We start from the raw sequence: 10729 nt of genomic DNA, 5'->3' as shown, positions 1-10729 counted from the left end.
GGTAAGAATGGGAAGCGGTCTATATCTATCTATATGGAATAATATAGGCATGTTCAGTTCAAATTGATTTATGAAATACCATGTAGTCAGTCAGTAGACGCTGATAATGGTGTTATATTAAACTGATTTAAGCTGTCTAAGGTCAAGCGCTTTATAGCTAACGAGGCTCTCAAAACGTATATGAAGTGAGAAATTAATAGCTTAAATATATTACACAAAAATAAAAGCTTCGAGATCAAAGAAATCACATATATTAAATCACGTTTATCTCTATCTTCTAAGACTTCCAAAATCATCAACACTTCCAAAATAAATTGATAACTCAAGAAATGTGCTTACAACATACTAAAATTTCCACCCTTAAAAGATCCTATCATTACATGCTTTCTCATTGAATATTTCTAGGAAGTAATCCCATTAAAACTACTGGTTTGATTTGTTCAAAAACATTACAAATATTTTCGCATAAAGCTAAGAACCGTGTAACTACAGTTTAAACATAACAGTTAAGAAAGAAAAAAAAACAAAAAGAAAATGAAACACTTAACGAGGGAATGTTAAACATTTAAACTAAAAAGTTGTATTTTGCTTTAAATACAGAACAAAAGGTGTTAAATATATTATATTATAGTAATGAGTTACGAGTAAAATGCAAAGCTATCGACACAAAACTATATACAAATCAATATATATATACATATACATATACATATATACACCATAACTATGTAACATGTATTTAAGCATATGAAATGAGTTGTAACTGCGAATAAAATAAAATGTAATGGCGTGTATCAATTGATATTCAATGCGCAATTCAAAAGTGAGCAAATTGAAAAACTGAAAAATTTAAATAAAATAAAAAATAAAATAAAAATCTAGAACTTCAAACAAAATAACAAGTGTATGTGTTAAATGCTTAATTAGCAACCAAATAAAACAACGCTGCAACGAACAACCAAAAACATGAATTGAAAAACAATAATAAAACAAGAACCAATTAAAATATCTTGAGTTTGAGCCTTTAGATATCCTGTAAATTTTTTTATTTATTTTGCGAGCTAAGATTCACCAGAAAAATTTTATTTGAAATATAAGTTTTCTTTTATTGAATTACGATGTTCTGTTTTCCTATTAAATTATAAAATCATATCTTAGTTGAAATACCTGTTAATTTTCATCAAGAAAATTTCATTAATTTCAGTAGCTTCCTTTTATTTGTTACCGACAATTTCCAACTAAAATATACCCTTTTTGCCTAACTTACCATAGTTACAGAGTATTAAAAGTGCATTACATTAATAAACAATTAGTTGTTTTGCCAAGTATGAGGTACTTCTGCAATGGCATCGGTGAGGGCAACACAACCGCATTTCATTTGTTGTCCCATTAAATTTATTTATTTTTTAATTCACACAGCCTTTTTCAAGTGATTACAATAACAACAACTGTGAAATGTATAATAAAAACATCATAAAAATATTGCCATATTTAATTTAATTATCGTTGTATCGTGCACGCGGGGCGTGCCACAAGTTTTTCATTCATTTTTCATTACTGTTCTTTAATTTTTAATAAAAATTGTAAGTGACGCTCCGTCATTGTTGTCATGGTTAATGATGCATTCTGGGATTGGTTTGAAAAAGAAACATCAATTATATACAACATCCTATTGGTGGCCATGGCAATGAAATAGCTTCTCCATTGACCGAATTAATTGGGATGAGGTACATATGAATTTAAGTGAATATCTTGTCTCAAATTAATAATTAAATGTACTAATTGAGTGAAAACATTTAATTTTTGATAGGAAGTTTGGTCTTTATATGATTGTTTAATAACTTTATTTATGTTCTATAAAGAGTAAATTAAAGTTATATAAATGCAATCAAGTTTAAAAATGTTAACCACCATTTTTCTAAAACATTACCTATAATGTTAGCAAATCTCTTTCTATATTCATTTTCTAATATTAATGTTTTACCAATTTTAAATAGAAAGCAAAGGTAATTGAAAATAATTATGAATTATTTTATTTAAAGATAAAATCAAATACCGAAATAACCCGTAATAAGCGAATTTAATTTTCAAAATAACTCGGTAATTTTTAATATTAAATGCACATTTTAATTAATTTTGTAGTATTAATGAGGTTTAATATTTCATAAGCTAAACAAATGCGGAAATTGAATTGAAGTGCAACCTAAAGCCACGGTAAATTTCTTGCAACCTTTTTTCTATTTTTCGTGCTGATGGAAAAATAAGAAGTCAAGCAAATAGTAGAAGAAATAAAGAAGGAGGAATAAACGAAACCAGTTTGAAATCGCGACACAAGATGTCAATTTCATTACGAGAAAGGAGGATAGTCAGGACACTGAGGACAACGCGGACTGCACTCATCTGCATAAAGGGGAAATTATTTTTTGTTGCCAACTCACAACAACAACAACAACTTGGGCAACATCAACAGGCCAACTAAAAGGCAACTGCAATCGCAGCTGTTTGGAAAAACTTTTGCAGCACAGGCAAACAAAAACACGGAAAAATCTAAAGAAAATAAAAAATAATTCCAAACACAAACGTAAACGTAAACTGCTGAAATGAACTATTCAGTACAATTTCCGTAGTGCAAGAAAAAGGAAAATATCATTGTGAGATTTATGTAAAGCAAGTTAACAGAGTGGCCAAACAAATACAAATGAAGCCAAGTTCTAGAAAAACAAATTACCCCAAAAGGAAGCACAAAGAAAACAAGCAAAACATTTGCGATTGGGCACCTGAAAAAATGAATTATACTTATTTATGGAAAATAGCAAAGTGCAGCAGCTCCTCTTTATTAATCCCTCACACTCAAATTGAAAAAAACGTTGAAAAATAACAAACAAAGGTAAATTCTTCATGCATGCTTTACCAGCCTAAAAACAGTCGAATGGGCTGGCAAAGGTTTTGGGAATTGGCAAGTGTATAGTAACAATGTGGGGAAGTTTCGTGCGGCACATGTTTTCCATACTTTTTATCTGCGCCCAATTCCTTATGCGAACAGTTTATTAAAGGATGCGAGCAACTCTGAATAAGGATGAAGTGTCCTGAACAAAAGAATTCCAGTATATGTGAGTGTGTATGGAGGAGGGTTAAAAAGTTGTAAGTGCATTTCGCATAAATGGAAAATTGTTCAATTTATCGGCACACAAAGGCGTAAGAGTTAGGAGTTGGGAACATGGCCAAGGAATAACTTAGAAAACTTTATGCAATTGAATAGATAAATATTTATGTTGGTCAACTGGATAACTGGGTAACTGAATAACTGAATAACTGGTTAACCCTCAAACTTATGCTGAACAATAGACTTAAGTTCCCTTCTCTTCCTTGAGTAATTGCCACAAATGAGGCGCATCAAATTTGATTTGATTTGAGCTTTTAAACCACAACAACAAGCAGAGCAACTGAAATGGAGAACAGCATTTAAAGCGCTATAAACAATCATAAGCAGGATAAAGGTGGATAAAGAGAGAAAGGGGAGAGAAAAGAAGATGATAAAAATATCAAGAAGCCAGCAATAAAACATTCAACATTCAAGGAGTGCGAGGAGAGCAGCCAAGTGAACATTGGACCATTGTCGAAATGACATCAATAAAATATTTAAGGCGACAACAGAGCGAAGCAGCCACATTCGCATCCCACAATGGCCTTCATGCTTCATCCCCCTGCCCCTGCCCCTGCCCCTGCCACGCCTCCGCAGTTGGCAAAACAAACTGTAGAGGGCGCTGAAAGTAGAACTCCACTCGACCGACGCCGTGGCAAACGAGCTTAACAGAATAAACCGATGAGAACTGACGAAGGCAACGCTGGGTTTGGGATTGAGGATTGGGTTTGAGAATGTGGATAAAGATGACGATGAAAATGACGATGAGAATGGAGTCAAGTCGAGGAACTCACTTGAAGCCAGCATCAGGATTCCACTCGTCTTGGTTTCAACTCGACTTTGAAGTGCAATATCGGGATTGAATTCAATCGCAATTGCAATCGCTTCGCTTTCAGCTTGAGCCCGTCTATTATTCCCCGTCTCCCCGTTCCTTACTCCTTCTCCAATTCAGCTCCATAACTGGCTTTTTATTGCGGCTTCTCCTTCTGTTTTCATGCCAAGCGGCTTAGACTTGTTAGCAACGTCTTCCAACTGTTCACGAGTCTTAGACTCTCTCTCCAAGGGGATGAGAAGCGAGGGGAGCTCAGTTTACCCGGGAAATCGCGGCTAACAATCAGGAAAACATAAAGATGGGTTGCTGAAGATAGGAAAAAGACAGCACTTGGAATCGGAATTTGAATTCGGATTGGAATTGGTAATGATGATGGTATTGGCCAGTTACTTCAATTGCTGACCATTTAAAGCATGTTTTCTTGTTATTGGTTTCGATTTCTCATAATTTTTAAATTTTTTGCTAAAGTAGAATCCTTATCGCCACGCTTATCCTTTTCATTTTTATGAAATTTACATATTTTAATCAGCAAGCGTCGATTTCCCAGCGGCAATCAATTTGCCGTCATCGTTTCGTTTTGTCTTCCAATTCAACAAAAATCAGTTGAGATTTCATCTTATGATTTTCTTTGATCTAATTTCACAACTAGCCCAAGTGGTAGTTTCTGTAGCAATTTATTGCTGCCTTTTCAAATGTAAATTAAACTTGTGTCCACACCTTGTGCTATGCCGGACATTATTTGGGAGGGATTTGCCAATCTGACAGTCGACTGTGTCGGAAAGTCATCGCCTCTGCGGCTAGAAATGATAAATAGGTTTTCTCACGTTTTATTGCTGCCTCCTTTGCAAGATTCACATTTCATTTTAAAGTGTTTTTACTATTAATTGGTGAGCAATTGAAAGTCTCGAGTTTCGTGCCAAGTCAATAAAATATCAAATTACCATTTGTACACAAAGGACATTCCACTAATGAGTTAACGCCCTTCCTTAAATGCTTTGAAGTGTCCTGTTAACCGGGTAATAAATTGGTAGAGCCTATTTCGCTTAAAGCGAATATTTTATTTTATGAAAATTAAATATGGTCTTTATTTTGACAATTAATTGCTTATTTATTCTCTTACATTTTAATTTTTCACTTCTGCACTTTTAACGCACATTTTGAATGGTTAAAATTAAAATTAGTACAAATTATTTAATATTTATTAAATCTATTCAGTTGTATTTAAATTGTTGTTATCCATGGTAACACAATTTTTGCAGAGCTTAAGAATATAAAATCCAAATTCAATAATTAATAATTCAATAATTGCTAACAATATAATTGACTAAATTTGAATTTTAGAATATTTATGGAGTTTTGGAGCGTTTTTTCATTTATTCCAAATTCAATTATCTATAAATATATTTAGTTATTTCTTCCTAATTATCAATTTCTAATAATTTTCATCCGAATTTATTTAAGCATTACAATTTATTTCTGTCTTTTTGAAAATCTCTTTTAGTCTTTGTTTTCAACAAATTTAACACTGGCGGCAATTAATACAATTATCACATTTAATGGGAAGCCACAATGCATTTGAAAATTCCTGCAGCCGGAAAAGCCTCTCACACACACATACACGCATAAAATCACACACTGACACAGACACTCACACACACACACAGACATCGTTGCTCACTTGAAGTCTCGTGCCAAAAACGAAAACTCCACTGGGAGTTCTGTTCAGGGTGTGACGGAGGGAGGGGGGCAGACCATTCAATTACACCTGCTTACGAGCATTACAACGCCATTATGGTGACTGTGTATAGGTGTGTGTGTGTGTGTGTGTGTGTCGTTCTTTGACGTTATGTTCTGACGTTGGGCCCTTGGCAGCCATTTGAAGCACATCTACACTGATAAAAAAAGGACAAGTTTCTAAAATAAAGCAAATTTTACACAAATATTTCCCATTTATTGAACAACAAATTAAAGAGAAAATACGAAGACTAAAGATTACTTGTCTTGCAAACAAATTCTATATGTATTATTAATCATATTATATTATTGGTAATCAACTTATTTCTTCAACGGAAGTTTATTGCTTTAAGACGAATTTTTTTACAGTGTATACCCTCTTTGCTTTCTGTACTCTCTCTTGTGCTTCAGACTTGCCAACAATTTTATTACATTTTCGTCTGTCGACACTTTTGGGCTATTGTTGTTGTTGTTGCGGTTGCTTATTACTTAGCAGCAGTAGCTAACAACAACAACAAGAGCACAACTCAAGCCCAAAGTGCCAACAATAATAATTACAAAAGCAACAACAATCACAATTGTAACTCTCTGCCAAAAAAGTTTTTTGTCAGCTCCGTGTGCCAAAAAACATTCGACGAAAATGCCACATAAAACATAAATGAATAACCGTAACAACAGCAACAATTAGAAAAGCCAATGTAGACCTCGGAATGACATACTAACTAGATACCCTACATAGAAATATAGTAATTTCGTGTAAGTTGTATTTTGTAGTATATTTATTGTTTAATTAAAATATACTTACTACTGCATTGCGCGAGTTACTTAATTTTACTTTTATATCTCTCAATTTCAAATCATCAAATAACTAAACTATTAATACTGAAAACTTGAATTTTAGTTACAAACACACAAGTAATTATACAATTATCTGGGAATATTACCAGAATCGATAACCGAAACCTATCGTTTAATTTTAAATAACGCAACCTGAATCCAAAGCGAAATAAATTATTTTTCAAAAAGAAAATACCGAAACGTTTGTATCGGTGCGATTTCGGTACATTTTAAAAAAAAATTAGTCATTCTCTATATGTATATCAAATTGCTTTACATCAAAAGAAACCCAACAAATTTGTAGATAATATTTTTTACTTATAATTCGTTAAAATAGCTTTTCACAGGGTATAACAATAACTGCTAGATACAACAAGAACAATTAGTGGCAGTAACACATTTGTATGTAAAACAGACAAAGAACTACAGCGAGAGTATGATAAATATATATACATAGAGGGGGAAGTGAGGAAAAATACTCTGCGCGCTTTTGCAATTTGGAGAATAGCGAAAAAAAATCTGAAACGAAACTTGGCTGCAAATTTTTGGTTATTAAATTTTCAATGTGGATTTGAAATACCCTTGTTGCCGCAAAAGTGTTTGTGCTCTGGCCAAACGCAAAGTGTTGAAGCATGTTACAACACTGCATGCAACAACAGCAACAGACACTACAATAAGTGCGGCAACAACAAGCTGAGAGAAAGAGAGAGAGAGAGATAGAAGGCAGAGTGAGATAGATGCTGCTTGTTGGCATGCTTTCGAGCAGATTTAATTAGTTTTTATTACCAGAAAAAGGAAATGTGCCGCCTGCTGTTGTTGTTGTTATTGTTGCTCTTGCCACATTGCATATGGAACATTTTATAGCTGTTGTAGTTGTTGTTGTGACTGGCAGACTGTCTCTGTCTCTTGTGTTGCTCGCTACAATTTGGCGTTGGTGGCGCTGCTTAATACTTCCATTTTATGTTGCATACTTTTGTGCTGTCTGCATATCCATATGTGTGTGTGTGTGGGTGTGTCTCGATGCCTTTTTGTGTCTCTTTAAATAGTCACAACTGCTTAAATGCTTGTTTATGATGCGAGATTTTCTCTGCATGTGAAGGCAAGGAAGATCACTTATAGAGTGAAAGGGAAAAATGTGTAAGAAGTGAGAGATGGAAAGAGAGGAAGAAAGAGAGACAGAGAGAGGCAGAAAGAGAGACAGAGAGAGCGAGAGAGAGAGAGGGAGAGAGAGAGAGTGACAAAGAGATGGACAGAAGCTATGTGGCTACAGAGACAAAGATATGTTAGACGAAAACTTCCGTAAAATGAAGAAAATGAAAGGTAATTTATTGTAGAAGACTGTCATTTTTTAGATGCAATGGGCAATGGTCCCCTCTGACCCCCTATCTACCAATTTTGCATTCATTTGATTTCAACTAAACCTTGTCCCATGTACGTTTTTGGCTTTAAAGACTGTTTTGTTTATTAGTTAATAATCGTAACAATGTCCATTAGTCACGCATAAATTGTTGTGTTATTTGGCAAGACATTTGTTTATCTCCCACGTTTTGTCCATTGAAAGTTTTTCAAATGCCCATTAGAGGAATATGACATTCAAACGTTGGACAAATGATTGCAATATTTCTCTAAGCAGTTTATCCTTTTCCCGTTTTGTTGTCCTAGCGGCAATAGTTCCAAAAATCTCAACAATCGCAATTTGTAAAACATAACAACAACACCGCAATGAGAAAGAGAATCCGATGAGAACGTGGACCTACAAAACAGAACGAACAGCAAACGATAATGAAAAAGTGGAGAAACAAAAATGAAGCCAAACTTTGGCACTAAATTCACAAATTGCTCAAGTTTTAAAGTTTCGACAGTGCGTGGAGGGTCGAGTGGGAATTTCTGGTATGGGGAACTATTCAAAAACAGAGACTTACTCCACTGCATACGCGAGGGGCAGACAGGGGCAGGAATAGGAGCTAAGAAGTTAGAAACAGGGTTGGATGGGATAGTTAACAGATTTGCTTTGCATAGTTTGTGGGTTGTTGCCTTCATTTAACTGCCAGTTGGAAAATTGAAACAGTAGCAACGATTGTTGTTGTTATCGTTGTTGTTATTGTTGTTGTTGTTATGGCTTTTGTTGTTGTAACCAGTGTTGTTGTTAAGGTTGTTTTGCCAGTTTTACTTGGCTTAGTTGAGTTATTAAAAAGCAATTTGTGGCCGTCAAGACAAGTGTGTGGCAGATTGAGCGTAAATGCAGCTGAGCTGAATGTTGCCCCAAACTGAAGATGCTTCTCTCTGACTGAGTTGGGGGCCACCAAAGGGTTAAAGAGCAGACTAGGAACTCCTGGCTAATATTTTGTGTAAACCCATTCAATTAAGAATCGTAAAACTTAGTTTGGCAATCCGAAAATAGAGTACGATTAAAATACTAATAATTTATGCAACTTGGAAAGGTTCACGGATCTATTGAAGGCAATACGAATGTCATACAACTATTATTTATTTGTATTACATGGCTTTGACCGTAATAGAAATGTCCATGTTAAGAATCTTTTCCACTTCAATTTCCACTTAGAAAGAAAATGGTAATTAACTTTATAGCTATCAAGATGTGTTATGTATAAATTTTAAATAATAACCAAGAATTATTTAACACATACAATTATCATATGTGCTAGCAACAAAAAGTAAACGTTGTTTTTTTTTCTAACCAAAGCATTATTCGAAAGTTTATTTAACCGACATTGGGGGCAATAAATTTAATGCAGCAACTAAACAAAGGACTAGTCCTGGAGACTGCCACAGCCAAGGGAGCGATCAAAGGGAGTCTGGAGGGGGGAAATCGCATGCAAATAAAGCGAAAATCATTATCTGAACATGAAAATCTGGTTAACTTCGTTTAGAGAGCACAACGAGACCAGAAAGTGGGAACATTTTTGAAAATGTAGTCGAAAAGGCAAGCAAACAAGTTTCACGTAAGGCGAAATGCAAATGTGCTGGCTGAAAAGTGCTGCCAAGTGGCGAAAGGATGGCGGGCCAGGAACGGCAAAGGAGTCCTGGCAAGGACAAGTAGGTGCCAACAAGTTTGTGGCGTTAAAAGTTGTTGAAAGCGGGACGACAGACGGCTTAGCAGGCGCCATGAGGGGGCAATGTCATATATTATGTTAGTCAAGGCAGCTGGCAACGCCACATGCAGTGGCAGCAGCAGCAGCAGCAGCAGAAACAAGAAAAACAACACCAACAATGCCACTTGCATTAAATAACGGAAATGAAAACAAAAGACTTCAACTTCCGGTCGAGGCGCGAGAGTTAGAGAAACCAAAGCCACCAAATTGCACTCGAGTGAAAAGGGAAAGTGTAAAGTGGCAATGTGGCTTTTCTTTCACATTTCCCCCACTCACCCTCTCTCTCTCTCTCTCCCTCTCTGTCACTCTGTATATATTGCTTTCTCTGTCTGCTCTTGCTTACTTTGATTGCATTGCCAGTTGCTGTGGTGCAGGTGTGTTTGGAGTCCCGCATGTGGCATAAATAATTTGCACTCAACGGGCAAAACAAACGACGAGCAAAGTCGGCACTTGTAGAGCTCTCTCAATATTGGGTCTGTGGGGAAAATGGCACTTGCAGCCGGAAAACATTTCCCGCTGAGAAACGTGTTCTACTGTTTGGTTCTTTTGTTCTTCTGTCCTCTTTCTCTCTCTCTCCTTTTTATTTTTATTACATTTGCCACTGTTGCTCAAGAGCAAGGACACCACGCGAGCTGAACGCGTGCCTTTTTTCAGGACTATGTCTAGAACGCTGACCGGGAACGGGAATCTCTGGGTATCTGTGAAATTAAGTTTAATGGATTAGAATGGGGAAGCAGCTAAGATCATATTACTTACAATAAACATGATATGAAAAGATCTGTTTAAAGTCGTTATGAATTGGATTTATTTTTTCTTTTTTTTTAAATTAATAAATATATCATCACTCAATTACTTTTTATATTACTTAGCTTTGTCAAAAATATGCTTGAAATTCTTTTTTTTTTGCTTAGAAAAGTTTGTATGATATTTTTATGTTTCATATTTTCTTTTCAAAAACTTGTTTAATCAAACAGTCAACAATAACGATCACCACAGAAAAGTAAAGACAAATAATAACAAATTGCACTAGTATTAAAAAAAAAAAAGTTTTATAAAAATTTGAATAATTAT

This window comes from Drosophila innubila (assembly GCF_004354385.1).
Source record: "Drosophila innubila isolate TH190305 chromosome 2L unlocalized genomic scaffold, UK_Dinn_1.0 4_B_2L, whole genome shotgun sequence".
NCBI classification, from domain to species: Eukaryota; Metazoa; Arthropoda; class Insecta; order Diptera; family Drosophilidae; genus Drosophila; species Drosophila innubila.
Note: the sequence above shows the minus strand (reverse complement) of the source record.